Genomic DNA, 18,280 nt, shown 5'->3' with positions numbered 1-18,280 from the left:
CATTTTACAGCATAGATTTTTCTTAAAGAATTCTGATTTGACCAGAACATCATATTTTGTTCTTGAGCGGTGATGTATGTATAAAATGTCTGGTGCGTCAGTACCACCTGAATTACATATAATTTCATGCAGCATCTTATAATAATGCAAAATGTTATGTGGGATAGATTCAGGTTTTGTATACTTATTTCATTATTCAGCTTTAGAAACAGCCATATGTTTACAGCAAACACTTTAGTGTAAATATGCTGAAAAGGGAGAAGTCTTTGTATCTCTCCTGGAGAATTGTCCTCTATTTTCTGGGCATTTTGAGAATATTTTTCCAACAGTAACACTAATAGCAGTGTTCTAATAGGACTGGATGGCTCTGGCTTCTAGTGATGGGATCCTTTCACTTCTAGACCACCAGTTCAGATGAAGCCCAGGCTCCTAGTAGCTAAAAGTTAATATCTGATAGTTATTTGAACTGTGTGAAACAGACTGGTCAGTCCTCTTCTAATGGACAGGTGACCCAAGTCACATCAGATATTAATTGTGCCCCCACTTTCTTTGCACTCAGCAGAAAGAAAAGGACTGAAAGGCCCAAAGACTGAATTATTCTTGCCTGTACACCCATCTCCACACACTGAGCTGCTCCTTCCCCAGTAAGAGGTGAGGCAGTGTGAGGGAGCTCTCCCTGTCAGTCCCCATCTGTTCCCTGGATGACATTAAGGACTTTAGTTTTCCCAGCTGTCAGTTTAACAGCTTCCATGAGGACTACATTCAGTTACCAACCATAGCAGGAAGGTTGCAATTACTCTTGATTTCCTCTACCTTCGATTTTAATTTCTACAGGGTTTACTTTTGTTCTTTAATTTTTAAAGTGGACCAGTTCTGTCCTACCATATTGGTAGTGTTATAATTAATCTGCCTTTCTGTCCAGAAAGGGATTGTTGCTGTCACTAAGTGTGCCTGATGTTTGTGGCTCAGCTATTACATATGGGTATTTCATCTCTCCTGGAAGAAGCAGGGCTGTAAGTTTGGGTCTACTGTGCTTTTTCACAGCTGTTTTGTGTCTTGAATAGCAGATCACAAGTATCTGAATTTGTGACACTTTACTCTCAGAAGAGAGGTGAAATGGCACGTGAACGCTGGTTCAGATATGAAAGGGGAAGGATCTATCTTGGAGTAATCAGTATATTTTGAAATGATAGGCCCAGGAGAATTTAAATTCTTTAAAGAAAAGACCTAAAAGACTGACTTCTGATATAAGTGTGATTTTGAATGGATCCTCTTTGTCATATTTAAAAATCAAAGGGGAAAATTTAGCATATCTGATTTCAATGTACTCTTCTATGTAATGTTTATTTTTAATGTTTATTCAGTCCAGAACGAGTCCTTTGACACCTTAGAAGTACAAAGACTACAACACTAGTCTTCAAGCCTCCAAGATTTTTAGACAGCTGGTAGAGCCCACATAGAGTTGAAGTATTTGAAAACGTGTCTGGAAATGGCTAGGGGTCACATTGACCGAAATGTGTAAGACCAAATCTGCAATTGTTGTTGTATCAGTTAAACAGCAGTCCAGATTTGGCTGCATTTTTCCTTTCCAACTGCAGTGTAATTTTAGCTTTTATATACATCATCATCAACCCCCTCCCCCCGTCCACACCGGATCTGCAGTGCGGCCAGTACACAGATGCGTTGTTTGAGGTCCTACATTCCACTGAGATCAAATAGTCGGTGCACCACATCAGCTGAACATCTGAAATTGTTCAATGCTCCACAGCCTTTCCGGATCCAGGTGCCGTACAATTACTAGGTTAAAGGCATCAAGAGCTGCTACTTCTAGGTTCTTTCTGTTTAATTCTGCCTGCTTTGATTCACTGCAGCTGGTGAAGCAGTTAGGCTTGGTTCAGATGTGTGGAAGAGAACTAATTTCATGCTCAGAATTGTAATTATGTTCTTTTCTTTCAAGCTCCCAGCTGTAAAAGATGTCTTCCAGTGTGGACTCTCTAAATTAAACTTTTGTGTTAGATGTTTTCTTATTTCATTTTAGGAATGTTGCAAGAAGACTTTTAGCTTTGGTGTAGTTTTCCCCAGCAACCCCTCCTTAATGAAGGCATGCTTGCTTTCTCTGTATAGCTGACATAGGTAGTATCTTGCCTCTAACTAATGGTACAAAAGAGACCTTTCCATAAGCATAATTGATGCTGCCCTGACTTGACCAGTTGGCATTGTCTTGACCCTCATGCACACAGACTACAGCAAGTATCTAGTATTTGAATATATTCACTCTCCAGTAATCTCTTGTATAATCTCTTATATAGTTATAACCAACTAGTTTACTGGATGGATTTGAATCTTAGCAGTGTTTAAATACAGTAAGATGGGCCCATTGATTAAGCTGATGTCCCATATTCTAATTTAAAAGATGACACCCAGATGAAGGGAGAAAACACTATTGTAGAAAATAAGAGCAGCACCAAGTTCAGCTCATGGATCTATTTGTGTCCCTGGGAAGGGGTGTATGTGCTATTCCAGATATTGTACAGGATGTAATTCCTCATCAATGGGTTTGGTTTGTTCTGGCACCAAATTCAGTATTTAGCCATGTAACACACTCATTTTGGAGCCCCTGACTATGAAAGTCACCTCCTTGATCTAGGTAACCTCTTTCACAGCCTGAGTATGTTAAAGTGGGGGAGGGTTTAACATTGTCTGGTCTTGCCATGTTTCTATGTGCAGCTCTTCCAGCTTTTTCTCTGCATTTCGTTGCCTGAGAGCACATCTGCACTTAAAACATTATAATGAAGACGCTTTAAGCCAACGAGGGAGAGCTCTCCTGTCGGCATAATTAATCCACTTCCCTGAGAAGTGGTAGCTATGTTGGTGGGAGAAGCTCTCTCGCCGACGTAGCACTGTCTACACCGGGGTTAGGTCGGTATAACTACATTGCTCAGGGGTATGAAAAATCTTCACACTCCTGAGCAATGTAGTGATACAGATATAGTTCTGTAGTGTAGACCAGCCCTCAATCAGAGCTCTTTAACCTGCTTTTGCTTGTCTCTGGAGTCTGTCTGCTCAGCTTTTGGTTTCAGGATGAGAGTATCCAACAACCACTCCAGTGTTCTTGTGATTGATTGGAAATCACAGTGAACGAATCGTTAGGATGGGGGATCACTTACATCCCAAGGTAGCTAATCGTCACTGATTGTTAGCAGAAAGGCCTCTGACAAACAAACAGCTAAAATTGAGTGGTGTGGCATGTAACTTGCCACTTTACCAGGAGCTGCAGAGCAAATCAGTGAGAATCTAAACAGTGAAACAATTGTTTGACAGCCATTTTAAAGAGCTACTGCTGTTCGTGGCTGGAGTATATGGACAGATCCTAAGTCAGGATCCTCTCGGGATCATTTCAGAAGTAAACACAGAAAATTGTGTGTGTGCTATGTTCTGAAGAATTCTCATCTCTGAAGAAAAAGGAAGTTCAGAACTCCTGTGTGGGTTTTTTTGTTTTAAAGAGATTTTCATCTGATGAAGAATAAGTTTAGGAATTCCACTTCCCTCATGACAGCTATTTCACTAGAGAAGATATTCAGCAAATATGTATCTTGATCACTAAGTCTCTATCAAATCAAAATACAAACACTCCTCAATCTGTTCTTGAATACTGTTACCCTCCAAAGAATAGAGAAATGTCTGGAACACCAGCTTTCTTCTGCTAAGCAGTTGACTGCTGAAAGTGGCTAATAGAATTACCTCTAAATTTATCTCCATGGCTTGAAGTACAGCTAGATCTAGCTGAGGGAAAATCTTTGCTACTCCTTGAGGGAACGCCCATTAAAATATCCTATCTGTCACAAGTTAAATGCACCTCTCAGTACAGTTGTATACTCCACCATAAGCATGCTGTGTCAAAGACCTGCAAAGCAAGATTTAAAGGGGGAAAAAATTAAGAAAATATACCATCTTCTTTCTTTGGCAACAAATATTTGTGTGATGTTCCTGTGGCTATTAATCTCTTGTCACAATTTGGCTTTCAGTTTGGTTTCCTGGAGAGGTTTCTGGATGAATCCCTGGCTGGGAGATTTTGCTTCACCTTAGATTAATTTCCCTTCTGTTCTAAAGACTAAAGGCTGTTTGAAGGGTTGGATTCAGCTTTAAAAGATATCACATGTCCTCAAATACTCTCTTAGGCTAAGAAAAGTACAGTTAAAATAGTACTCTTTAGAAAGTGCTCAGGGGCTTTTGGATTGAAGGCATTGCCGCCTCTTCTACCACCATTTCAAGGTCTGTGTGTATAAAAACATCATCTGTATTTTCCACAGTATGCATCCGATGAAGTAAGCTGTAGCTCACGAAAGCTTATGCTCAAAATAAATTGGTTAGTCTCTAAGGTGCCACAAGTCCTCCTGTTCTTTTTGCGAATACAGACTAACACGGCTGTTACTCTGAATTATACCACCATGGAATCAAACCCACATAGGGGCCTCAGAAAAGGATTTTGGAGGAACTTGGTTTCAGGTAAAATATTTTTCTCTCTTGTTCAGGAAGCTTATATATAGGACATTTGCCATTTCCCCTCTTACCAGGTTTATATCACCCACAGTCGAGCAAATCTAAGACAGAAATCCACCTTCCTATCCTCTGGCAGAACATTGACAGTGCTAGAGTGTTCAGTTTTTATCACTGTCCCCAAACACTGCACAGGCCTGCAAGCCAATCTTAGATTTACAGTGATTAGATACAGTGCTGATCAGTGTCTCTGCTGGAAACAGTGTAGCTGCCATACTTGTTTAGCACCCATCCTATTCCAGTGTATAGATTTGGTGACTAAGGAGGAGAAAGCAGTGGAATGCTGGGGAGGAGCCAAAACCTGTCACATCACGACTGATCACTTTGTGCATGTCTACACTGCAATTAAAACCCTGCGGCTGGCCCATGCCAGGGGTCTCGGGCAGCGGAGCTGTCTAATTGCAGTGTAGACTTCTGGGCTCAGGCTGCAGGATGGGAGAGGGTTCCAGAATTTGGGCTGCAACCTGAGCCAGAACATTTACTCTGCAGTTAAACAGCCCTGTTCAAGCCCTGCAGCTCGAGTCAACTGGCACGGGTCAGCTACAGGTGTCTAATTGCAGTGTAGACATTGCTTTGAGCACCTGAGCAGTATCAGCTGTCTGAATTGGTGGATCTCTTTACTGTGCAGACACAGGGCACCTTTTTTTCCTGATATTTCAACTGACATAATTACATGAGTGCCTCAACGTAAATGCCTGGAATCGTGGTACTGTAGTAGTAGGTTCTGTTACGTGGATTTTCCTGCTTGTACCTTTTAGCCTTTCCCATGTGAGCCGAATTGAAAGCTAAGTTAGATTTTTTTTCTCTCTCTTTTGTATGTATGTGCACTAGTTAGGGTCCTCCCAGAATAGGTTTCCCCTTCTTCTTTTTTCAAGGAGACCATTGTTTTAAAACCTTTTTCATACTATAGCTTGTAGGCCTGCACTCTGCTAGTTACTACTCTACCCCACTTTCATTGTGGTGAAGAATCAACTGTACGCAAATTTAGTAGCGTTGAATTAAAATAAATGTTCACTCCCCTGCCACCAAATGCTCATTGACTTTGGTCAGGAACAGCAGTTCTCAAACTGTGGATCGGGACCCCAAAGTAGGTCACGATCCCGTTTTAGAAGCTACTCTCAAAAGATTATTTGGCTGCTGTACCAGTCAAAAGTAATAGTCTGGATATAAGGCTGAACTCTAACATTTTAGGAGCAGCTTGCGTCTATTTTGTTCAGTACAGTAATCTAGACCGGGGTTCTCAAACTTCATTGCACCGCAACCCCCTTCCGACAACAAAAATTACTACGCAGCCCCAGGAGGGGGGACTGGAGCCTGAGCCTTCCCGAGTCCTGCTGCCCCAGGTGGGAGGGCCAAAGTCAAAGCCTGAGCCCTGCTGCCCCAGGCGGGGGGGCCAAAGCCGAAGTCCAAGGGCTTCAGCCCCAGGCAGGGGGCCTGTAATCTGAGCCCCACTGCCCAGGGCTGAAGCCCTCCGCTTCGGCTCTGGGCCCTGGCAAGTCTAAACCAGCCTTGGCAACCCTATTCCTTTGTAATCTGACATCTCATTGTTCTGAAATCTTCTGCCAAAATATACGCACAGTTGCAAATGTTTGTCTGAGACAAACCAGAGTGATACTCCTTCCTAATGGTATGATGCTGTAAGAGAGGGAGCCAGGTGTCCCCCCCCCCCCCCCGCCCCTTCTATCACATATCAGGTTATTTGATGACAAGACAAAGTTACCCAAGAGTATTATTTACTGAACTCTCTGCACACAGTTATAGTATTCAGAGCTGCTACACCATTATCATTTCAATGCAAGAATTGTCTGATCAAGAAAAGTTTTGTATAATATAAATATCAGAAAAAACTGGGTCCCGATAAGGAGCCCAAGCTACCCTGTGATTCAAGTCTGACGGGGGGAAAAAAAAATCTAGATGTGCTATATGGGGAAATATTGCAGATTTAAGGCCTTAATAGGAAAATAGTCCATTCTCTTCCCCCTCCCCCCCCCCACCCCCCAACATCAACAATTGCTGTTCTGAATTTCCTAGCGTGGATAGCGAGGTCAGTGCTCAATTTCCTAGCACGGATAGCTAGGTCAGAAGCCAGCCTTGGGAAATTTTGTTCAACTGCAGCTTTAGAAACCCTAAATTATCTTTAGGGTACGTTTACAGGTTCCCCTCCTGCACATCATCACAGAGAACACTACCGCCAACCCTATTCTTCAAAGTTTCCTTTCACAGACTATACAAGTCTTTCACTAGATCCTCTCAGCATTCTGAATTCATTGAATCTGACCTGATGGCATGCAAGCAAGGAAAGCACTCTCCTTGTTCTTAGATTAGCAGGTCAAGTCTCACTAGTTGCTACATTCATCTTTCCTCATCTTTACTTGAAAAGAATGATAGGTAGTTAAAAGTTGTACACTAAGCCTTAATTAGTTTGAGCATGATGAGAAAAATAGCACCTTGTTACTTCCCATAGATGCTGTGTAGGTCTTCCTAATCAGATCTGTGAAGTTTGACAAATAACTTCTATAACACTTCAAAACAATATAGCTGTGGAAAAATAGGTGTTGATGTATTCTGTCTTGTACATTTCAGTTTGGTTTTGATTCCAGGTTTAGGGTTGCTGGGGGATGCGAATACAGAGCACTCTGTCCTTGCAGATAGTGTGTTGAGCTGACATTAGAGACCTTCTGTTTGACTTGTAAACAAAAAAATAATATTGAAACGATTGGTAAAAAATAGATGTGAAACTCCCACAGGTCACTTTTACAGAACCTTTATAATGGTAGAATGGGTTAATGAATCTTTGTTTTATTTGACTACTAGGTAATCAAGAAGGAAATTACCAGTCCTTCCCTGTAACCAGAGAATTTCTTCTCTCAAGAACCAAGTTTCTGTCAGTAACTGACCAGGAATATTGAGTCAGGGCACTTTCTTCCTTCTGAGCTGGATAAAATTAGCTTCTCATCTTTTGAGAAAATTGTGGAGAACTCCCTACTTTCCACCTTAGGCCCAGGAAATTTTAAAGGAAACAGTTATTACTTAAATGTTCCAGATTTTTGTATACTAGAATGAAAAAGCCTCTTGGCTCAGCTCTTGATTAAATACTGTTCTTAAAATTCTCTCCCTTTCATTATAATTATTCAAGGATGTCTCTTAAGTAACAGGAAAATCTGGGCTCGTGGTAAAGGTCTCATATTTCAAGCTGAGAAAAGATGATTATAAAGAAAAAGTGGTTCTGGTAAAAATATGACTACAGCGCTGTAAATTTACATGTAGTAGAAGCATAGATATAGACAGTTCCCTGCTGCAGAGAGCTGGCAGTCTTTAAGACAAGTAAATGTAAGGTACAGGATAGGAAGGGTATAGAGACCGGCAATTACAGGAATCCAAGAGGGATGACCTTAGAGGTGCATTTGGAATTTTTGTGAAGGGGGCTGCATAGAGGATGGGAACAGGGAGACTGCTCCAGATGTAGTGGGTAAAGGAGACAAGTGGAGCAGGGGAAATGGCAGCAGATATGTAGGCAGCTGAGATTAGGGGCTCATTGGTGAAGATATGGCATTCAGCTCTGCTATGGTAAAAGCCAGGAAGCCAATGGAAGAATTCCAGGAGGGGTGATAGTGAAAGCTGGGGAGAGGAAGGTAGGTGGCTTTGGCAGGCAAGCTTTGGAGAGACTGGAGGGGTGGGAGTGGGAGGAAGACCAGGAAGAACTGAGGTAGTGATCGATGAAGTGAGTATCCTGGGTATAGAGAAGTTTAACAGTTGGGACAGAGAGTAAATGGTCTGCAAGGAGACAGAGGATGACGTTATAGGAGTCTGGGTGGATGTTGAGAGAGGTAAACAGAGAAGTTGACCCACATTCCAGACTTGGGAGACAGGGAAGGATCGTGCACTTGTCAGTGAGAATAGATGAATAAGGCAGAAGAGAGGAATTGACAGAGGTGAAAGTAAGCTGATATGGGCCAGTATAGCGTACTGGTGAGAAAGTAGCTGCTGGTATGGGCCAGTACACAGCCAACGTTAAAGTGCTGCCATGGTAGTGCTTTAAGCACCGTACTGGCAGGGCCGCTGATGGGGGAGAGGGGCAAAAGGGGCAGCTTCCCCGGGGCCCTACAATTTAAAAGGGCTCGGGGCTCCTACGGCTATTCAAAGGGCCATGGATTCCTGCTGCTTTGTTAATCACCTTGTTTATAAAAAATGATCAATTTTCATATTTACCAGAATGCTCCCTATTGAATACTCTTCAGAACACCATGTGAGAGAATTTTGATGTCTGTTACAATTGTAGGTTTTTTCCTCCACACCTCAACCTGAGGAATTGTTCATTCTTGTAAAATGTATATTGTTTATTGCAATAACTTAACATAGTCCTGCTTCTTAAATTGCTAATTAGTGGAGCCATCATAATGCTTATAGACAAGGAGGCAAGGAAATCTCTTCTGGTTTTTGAGTTATTCTGACCAGGGAGTTTTCACCACTGTTTCCTCACAGTTAATTCTAAATGAGCAATCAGTCCAGAAAGTGCTAGTTCAATCCCAGGCGTCCATTTATCTCCTCTCCCTGGTTGCAAATCCTTTCCAGAACCAGCAAACCATTTAGACAGAATCCCAGGAGGTTCAGTGCATTTCCAAAAGCAACCCCCCCATCTCAGCCTGCATTCTTTTCCCTGTCTGTTTTTATTTGTTGTTTGAAGCAGCGTGTTACATGGCTGAGTATAGCCACATTATAAAAGATTTCTTCTCATATAGCATGTCTGATCTGGAGCAAAAGTAACTCTTTCACTATATACAGTAGCAGGGTTTGTGTTTGTGATCCCATTACACTTCAGTTGTCTGCCCCTTCCTATTTCCTTGAATACCTTTTCTCTCTCCCCTACCCAGCCATTCAAAGGGTATTAAAATGACTAACCATTTAAGATTTTTCTTTCAGATGTTTAAAATTCTCACATATAGGGTTCATAGGGAGACTGACTTTATGCAATATTCCCTAAAATAATGGGGTAGAGAGAGAGAGTTGTAAGAAAAGCACTGCATTGCCATATTGCAGATTTAGCCGTCTAGGTGATCTCTGCAGCTAGCTTAAGTAAGTGATACTGTCAGACTGATGTAAGGATCCCCACAGTATGAACATTCCATTGAAATCAGTGGGAGTTCCATCTGGGTACCTCACAAAATAGTCAAACCCCATATGTCTCTTAACAGGTTGTTGCACTTGCCCCACCACCATGTTGTACAGCTCATGGTAACGTAAGCCTGAGCTTGTGCATGATCTCTTAATGCAATGCACAGGCTTGTCAGTGCACAAGGACTGGTAAAAATGTTGGATGAGGGGAGGCACAGGGACTGCTTCAGTGGTTGTAAATGAATGATGGAAGCTTTTTGGTGGTGGTGGGGAGGGGATTAAGCAAGTTAAAGAAATAGTGAGTAAAGTTGGGTCCCAAAATAGGGGAAAGACTTAATGTTGAGTTGAATGAGTATCTCTTACAATTTAATCTACAGCTGTTAAGGATAGTTCACATTTTCAAGGGAATGAAATCCCTGGCTTGTAAAATCAAATCTCCCTCCCTTATATTGAAGGCAGAAGTAAAAAATGGTGTGTAATAAAAACAAGATTTCTTGTGTGTGGTGGAAAAGAGAATTGCTATATGGTTAAACAAATTTAGTGGTATTGCAAAATGTTGGACTGTCCACATACAGTGAAAATTAAGGTTCTGTATTGACTCTCTGTATTTGATTTCAGTTGCTGTAGATAAAGGCTAACTGCTTCTTTCTGTATTTAATGGAGGTGGGTGGGTTTTTTTTTAAATTCTAGCAGACTGTTCATATCACACCTCAAAGCATTGTATCTGTCTTGCATCAGCAATTTAGCTTGGATAACAACACTTGTGAGAGAATTTTTTTAAAAAGTAAATGAAATTCTGTGGATTATAATCTTTAGAACTATATAGCCCAATATCCATCTTGTTCTCTGGTGTGACATAAATCTTAAAATAACTAATTCTAATGTTAAATATATGCACCTGCTGACTTTGATGTTATTATGTGCCTTACATCTTTTTATTACATACATACTTTCAAAATACTGCTTTTAAAAAAACTGTTTTAAATCATTAATTTATGCTTTAGTTTACTTTTCAGAGTCGCAGGAGATCTTCCAAAGCACCTACAGTGTATCAATCTCTTTCTTATAGGAAAATAAAGCTGTAAATGAAGTGGGTAGAATGGAAATTAGGCAACAAGGGACTTAAAATTTTAATGAAAACCATGTGCTTTAGTCTCATCTCTTGCCGATAACAGAGCTTGGGTAAGAGGTGCTACTGTTGGGACTGCTGATCAGGATAGATAGGGAATATTTGCTGGGGGCGGGTGTGGAGTTGAATTGGACATTGCCCCAGGTTCTGTCTAGTTGCATCATGTTTCCTCTTGTTTTCTTCATTATTTAGTTTTCAAATAGAAGCAAAACTGAAACATTCAATGCTAATAAGTGTTTCATTATTCACATGTTACCTTTTAATAACCTAAATATCTCTGGCACATTTTGCTAAACTGAGAATGCTGGATTGCTTTCTGTAGCGTCTGCTATGAAGGAGCTCTTGCTGAATTTGAGAATATTTGTATGGGGCAGCGTATGCCAACCCTTGGAGACTGTAGGTCCCAGTGCACAATGCTTTGTTTTCATCAAAGCAGCTACTTGGAACTAGGTAGAGAAGTTCATGCCTAGTTTCTACAGGTCACACTTCAATGTTCAACTATTTACTTCATTTTAATCAAAGCAGGTATGTCCCTTGGGTTTCTGGCAGGTTGCCAGCATGTCCCTCAGTTGGGCAAAGTGTGTGTTCCTGTTTTAAATATCCAGCATGTTCTGTTGTTGCCAATGGGGGCAAACGCTGGTGCCTTTTGTGTGTGTGTGTGTGTGGGGGGGGGAAACGGGACACTATATCCCACATACTGAGGGTTAAACCACTGAAAAATCTATCTCATACTTTTCCAGCAGTTCAGAATAACCTGAGCAGTAGCCCTTGAAGAAACTTAACCACTCAGATGTGAAAATCTCCCTGCGAAATAACTTGTAAAGTTTTTACATGGTTAACAAGAAAAAGTTTTAAAGGGGATACGATCATGGCTATTAGGACCCATAATTACCTACATTCTCCTGCCCTCTTCTTTGGGTTATTTTACCTCTTCTCTCTCCCCCCTACCCCTCAGGATGCCTCTTAATACTTTCTGAAAACAACCAGCAACCATGATCAACCATATAGCTTTAAAAAACGGGCCCAGAATGGAGAAAATGTGGCAATGGAAACTCGTATCATTGTCAAGGGGCTAATATGAAGAGAAGTAACAACAAAAACCTTGTCCCCCTTTTAAAAACCATGGCTCTTGTAGATGTCTTTCAAATGTTAACTGAAAAACCAAATTGAAATGTGAATTTTCTCCTCTTCCTGTCATGAATAGCTTTAAAACATGCACCAAAGTAATAGAGAAACCCAAACTGAAATATTGTTTTTCCAAAATGTGGAATGGAGTCAGGACCTAAAAAAAGTTTGGCGAGGCTGCAAAACACATGCTAAACAATTCTTGAAGCCCCTCTGAAAATATTCCATTTCTTATAAATTAATTTAAAAAATAACTTGAAAAATCCCCCCATGTTGAAGGACTTTGGAAATTAGAAACAGCAAGAACATGTCTTCCTTCTTAACAGATGTGTTTAGGGGGAAAATTCAGCAACACAGCAGCTTCAGAAATTCTAAATATGTAAAACAATAATTGTACTTATAAGGTATTGTATATTCCTCCCTGAAAAGCAAATGCTTGACTCTGCTGGCATAGACTTCTCCTGTTTTTGTAATGTATTCTGCAGTGTAACAGAAAAAGGTGGCATTAACATTAATAGTTGTGTAGATTATTTTCCCAAGCACTTTCACAATAAATAAAGTGGGAGCAAGCACACAGGTAATGTTAGTTCTGGCATCCGATGGTGACTGGAAGTCCTGGACTGATCAGTTTCAAAGCATTTGCACTTACAATTTTCTGTATCTTCTATCTGAAATATTAATGAAGTCCCATGCCACTCCTGTGTGGTAGGTAAATGGAGTGAAACCATACAAGACCATCATTATTAGGCAACCTCATGTCTTCAGAAGACATCTCAAGTATACTATTTAGCTCCAACTTTAGTTAAAAACCACCTTCCTCAAAGAACTGTGCTTTGTTGATTCCTAGATTTGTTGCTTAAGACAGCTTTTACTGTACTATCTTTATTAACCTCTATGCCTCAGTTTCCGGATGTGGTAAGTGACTTGCTCAAGGTAACAAAGGAAGTCAGTGGCAGGTCTGGCAACAGAACAGATTTCAGCTCCCAGTCCTGTGCCTTAGCTACAGGCCCATCCTTCCTCCCTCTTGGGCTACATCTATACTGTAGCTGAGAGCCTTCTTCCCAGCTTGGGTAGAAAGATGCTAACTCTGCTCGAGCTAGCATGCTAAAAATAGATGTCGCTGGGGATGGCACGGGCTAGTCACCTGAGTCCATACACCCAGGGGGTCGGGTGGGCGTGTACTTACGTAACCAGCCCAAACGACTGCCTCTGCTACTCTGGCAACTCTGCTGTTTTTAGTGCATCAGCTCAAGCAGAGCTAGCATGTCTTTTGTGCACCTGAACTGGGAAGCCGTGTAGCCGTACCCTTTTAGTGGCTTTGTTGAATACAAAGTAAGTGGGTGTGTTTTATATTGAAAAGTAAACCCAGTGGCATGGAAGCATTTGCAAAGGGGGTGGCCAGGCAACTGAAAAGCATGTCTCAGGGTAGAGGAGACCATGAGCAGTCTGCAGAGAGAGCTGTGCAAGAAAGGGAGGTACAGAGAAGATAAGAGGGGAAATGGAAATAAAAAAGAAAAGTAGAGGGGTGATAAAACATCACAGTAAGGACAGTAAATGTATGTATTCAGTGTTTGTATTTTTCTTGTTAATAACTGACATAGGCTTATTGTGATTGTGAGCGAGCATGGGAGGCGTAGTACCCACGGCAACCTTTTAACATGTGGTCCACAATGGAAAAGCTTGAGAACCACTGGCTTGTCAGATGGTTAAACCAGTTAGAGGTGAAAAGCAACATTATCTGGTTCCCTATCAGTCAGTTTATTTCAACACTATATGAATTTTAACTGAGAAATTAATGGAGTTAGGGTCAGACAAATGACTTTAAAAAAAAAAAAAGACCCTTCAGAACAGATCTGCTCCCTGTGTATATTCCGTTTAATGTGCTCCTTTTCTGGCAGAAATAATTTTCTCTTGAGTTATGCCTGCAGAGTTACCACAGCTCTGGGAGGCTGAGCTGGGTTCTGTTCTCTCTGGTATATTGTCAGGATGATTGCTAATGAAGTTCTAGCTGCAGCTGATGAATGACTAACAAGGAAGAACACAGTTTCCTAGCTGTACTGGTGACAGCTGCTTAGGTCAGAACACCTGGTCATAGCTGGAGTTTACAGCCTCCGAAATAAAAAAAAAACAAAAAATACACATTTTTTTACCTGTAAACTGGGTTAATTTGATCTAGAAAAACTGATTCAATAAACGTGAAACCTACATTGCCATTTTTACAAAATAGCTTTCTAGGGTGTAATCACACTTGAGCAAGACTTTGACAATTTAAATTGGCATTTCAATAGTTTTTTCTTAATGTTTTTTCTTCCAAGAGGCTCAAAGCACTGTACAAAAATCAAGCTTTGCAACACTATTGCAAAAGAGTAAACTGAGGCATGGAAATAAAGTGACATTCATATTGTTTCCATCAGTGCAGGAAAATAATCCGGGAATTTTAGGTTTCTAGTTCAGTGCTCTAATCTCGTGGTTCTCATACTATGGTTCATGAAGCATTCACTTATGGTGTGTTGAGAACAGAATGGTCACATGGTGCTGGTTCTCTAGTTTCTAGCTGCTAAATTTTATGTTAACATTGCTTTAAAAAAAATAAATAGGAAAGTATCTAATGTTACTATGGCATGTCAGACATTGAAGCATTTGCCATAAGGATATTACCGATCACATCTAGAAGGGGGGAGATGGCTCACAGTCACTAAAAGGATTTTGTGTGTCCACAAGTCACTCTTTTAGATGTGGTCCAAGCTATAAAAAAGTTGGAAAGCCCCTGCTCTAATCACTATACACCACTGCCTCTAAAGAATGCACGTTCAAATAAGGAAGACTTACAAATTTTGCAAGGGATGTTTTTAAAAGTGCTGTCTTGAAATAAAAGGGTGAATGAAAATATTGTTGGATTAGCTGTAATGTGGGTCTCTCCAAAGAACTGAATGTTTTTATTCTAAGTCGTATTCTGAGGGAGCTAGATGCAGATGGAAAAGTTTGTTTTAATAGCTGCTGTATCTACACTTTCTCCATCATTGCTCCATCTCCATTTCTGCATAAGCCAAAGGTCTCCCCTCCATTCCTACTGTTGCACTTTGTAGATGGAGCACCCGTATGTGTGTGTTCTCCTCATGCAGTTGCTAATTTTTAATAATTCTTTCTATCCAAATACTAAAGAAGCACAACATTGATCCACTTTATGGTTTCAAAAGTTCACTCTTAAGGGTGGCAAACTTGTGCTAGAATTACAAGATATCTCTAGAAGAGGGGTATTTAAATGTCGGTTTCATATTTGACACTAAGTTTAACTTGGTTATCAGAGAAGGTAATAAATTGTTACTTTGGGGTCATGCTGTGATAAATATGGAAATTTTATGTCAGAAAAATATTTGAATGAAGCTCACCCTTGATTTCTTAGAAATCCTACCACACAGAAAGCCATCCCCACCATTTGCAGGAACTGCTACTGTGCCCTGTGGTTCCTGAGATGCTGTTACACAGCAAGATCCAGCATCTCTTCAGGTTTGTTTTCTAAAATATATTTTTTAAAACCCTTCCACTCCCCCATGGCACATCTACACACTGATAATATGGCATTTACAACCTTCTCCTGGCAGTGCAAAACCTGGCCGGTCGGTAAAGCCCAGGTTGCCATATACCACAGCAAATTGAGCTGAAGGCCATGTCTGCGCTATGGTTGCCCTAGCGGCCCAGCTATGGTGCAGTAGCTATGCCGCTGTAGCGCCCGTGTAGAGACTTCCTGCATCCACGGAAGAGGTTTTTCCATCTCAGGAACTCCGGCTCCCTGAGGAATGGTAGTTAGGATGATGGAAGCATTCTTCCATCAACCTTGCTGGGTCTGCACCAGGGGTTAGGTTGGCATAACTTCAGCGTTCAGAATTTTTAAATTCTTTTAATAAACTGTTAACATAGACGATGGGATTTGATTTTAAATGATTGGTTAAAAATAATCTCTTTGTAATGGCTTGTGGGAATGTCTAGTGTCTCTTAAAACTCCACCACTGTCACCAAGAGGCAGTGGCTGATTTTTCTTTTATATGCAGCCTTTGTGCTATATTTCATGCTCTGTTGCTAGCTCTGAAGCAGGAGCTAACAAAAAAGCTGACGCTCAGGTTGATAAACTTGCATAAACAAGGAAATAAGCTCCATTTTTAGGGCTTGGAAACTCACTTCTGTGCACTCATCAGTGATGATTCTCTGCTTTTGTGGGAAGACAGAGTCCTGCTGATAATTGATGTGTTGCTCCCCTTTCTCCATTTTGCCCTTGCACAAACCAGGGAAGAAAGAAATAATTGCTAGAGCTCTCCATCCTCACCTGTGTGGCTGGAGAGGGAAGATTAGTCAGGAACTCTTACCAAGAGAGCATGTGGCAATAACACCCTCATCCAGGGGAGAAAGGGAGGGTAGCTCTACATTTCAGGCACCTACTTGTTAAAGCAGGTATTAAAGATGCCAAATGGACATCTCAATAGAGTATTACCTTTGGGCCACGTTGGAAATCCCAGCTTTGGTATCTGCATTGACTGATATAAACAAAATTTTTAGCCTTGATGCTGTTGCTGTCTGGATCTTTATAGCTGTTTGCTAAATGTAAATAATTAGTAATAAGCTGTTTTAATTTTCAACTTCTAAGAGCATATTCATTTAAAGGTAATTTCAAAACAAGTACTTCAGTGTGGTGTTATGTGATATGTCTAACATGTCTCCTTAGTATCTTGCAAACAATCACACCTAAAGTCTGTTCTCTGACTATAATGTTAGCTATATTACCCTGCGGGAGTTGGATTTTTTCCTGTTGACAAGGGCTATCAGGCAGATGTCTTTGAATGAAGTATTAAACTAAGCAGATTTTTCAAAGTTATGCACATTTTTAGAAAATTAAGTGTGAAATCTTTGGAGGAAATACAAAAGACATAGTATACTTATGATGTAATATAGCAACCAGACCAGCTAGTTTAGTTGTCTTGCCTCTTCGGGAGGAATCTCCAAGGAGCTAGTTAGTCTGGATGCTTTCATGTATGGTATTTAGGGTATAACTATGGCTAACCTTTCACAGATGAAAGCTTTTTAGCCATGAGAAATTCACCCTTAACACACCTAAGTAGAATCAGGGGGACAACTGCAAAACCATTTAGAGAATTGCTTAAGACTAGACTGTTTCTTTGGGGAAGAGGCAGATTGCCTTCTTTTAAACATTCTTTTAGTCTTTAGAGCTCTTTGTTTTGGGACAAATCCTGAAAATAAAAATGTTTCAAGCTTTCTGCATATGTGTGAACTGTACTTCAGGTGTCTAATGGATGCCCCCTCTTAAAATAAGACTTACCATTTTAAGAGAGATGATGGCAGGTTCCCCATTAACCCAAAGGCAAGGGATTCTGGTGTTGCTCAAGTGAGAGGATTCCATGTTTATCAATATCTATTGCTCAAGGAGGGACATCCAAGATGTTCGACATGGTAAATGCTGAAGGCACCAGACTGATGGGGGGGTATAAGATCAATTATTCGAACTGAGCACTTGTAGTGACCGAGAGTTAACATTGCATACACTTCTGTTAGAATCCACTGTTTTAGGAGTTCATAAATGCTGGACTGAAATTTTCAAACTGGTCTCTTCCTGAAGGCAAAAATTTTGGGAGTCTGAGTAAACATGTTTCAGCAGTTTGTGAGCATGGAGGTGGTGTGCATGGCTGGCTGGCTGGCTGGCTGAGTACAGGGCCCCTGGGATCTAGTGCTGAGGCTGATTCAGACTGCCTGGAGGAGCTCTAAAGTTCCTGCGGTGCACAGAAGATGGGCTGCTGACAAGACTCTCTGGTAACATCTATGCAAAAAGGTTCAGATTGTGGAATTGACATGCTGGTTCTTTTGTGGGTGAAGCTCCATATACTTTCTCTCCTTTTTTGTGTTTAAAAAAATCGATTAAAACTAAAAAAACTATTAAGATGGCATAGTTAAACAGTTCAGGGAAATGCTAAAGTTAAGGTTGTGCACATGGTCTTAACTTTGTCCCTTTATCCATGTCTGACATTAGTTTTTAATTACATGATCGCTTTCTTAAAATGCCATATTGTATTTCTACAATCTTAGACATATGTCACATTTTGTAATACTGTACTCTAGTCAGTCATTTATATGAAACATACACATAAATGTACTTCCCCTGTGTGTTTTAGATTAAATATAATTTAGGTACTGTTATGGCACCCTCACTGTACTATCTAATACTGAAAATTTGCTGCCTTGTAGAGGCAGACTACAATTCAAAGCTAAGAAGATCCTCCTCCCAGTCAGTTTGCCCCAAATTGCATCAGAGAGAGACTCTGCTCAGGTTAAAAAGAAAAGGGTGCTACCAAA

The 18,280-nt window shown here is 40.7% G+C and overlaps 1 protein-coding gene across 7 annotated transcripts in view; it reads left to right on the top strand.

The window, feature by feature from the left end:
- The window catches only part of ANKRD11 (ankyrin repeat domain 11), a 232,036-nt gene that overhangs the window by 56,164 nt on the left and 157,592 nt on the right, over positions 1 to 18,280 (top strand). The window contains exon 3 of one of the 7 annotated variants that reach the window (XM_073308238.2): positions 15,327 to 15,430. The exons of the other annotated variants lie outside the window; for them this stretch is intronic. The gene's annotated coding sequence lies outside the window, so the exon portion shown is untranslated. The remainder of the gene's footprint in view (positions 1 to 15,326; positions 15,431 to 18,280) is intronic. 7 annotated transcript variants of the gene reach the window in all.

This window comes from Lepidochelys kempii, chromosome 12 (genome assembly GCF_965140285.1).
Source record: "Lepidochelys kempii isolate rLepKem1 chromosome 12, rLepKem1.hap1, whole genome shotgun sequence".
Taxonomy (NCBI): Eukaryota; Metazoa; Chordata; order Testudines; family Cheloniidae; genus Lepidochelys; species Lepidochelys kempii.
Note: the sequence above shows the minus strand (reverse complement) of the source record. Positions and strands in the feature narration are given on the sequence as shown.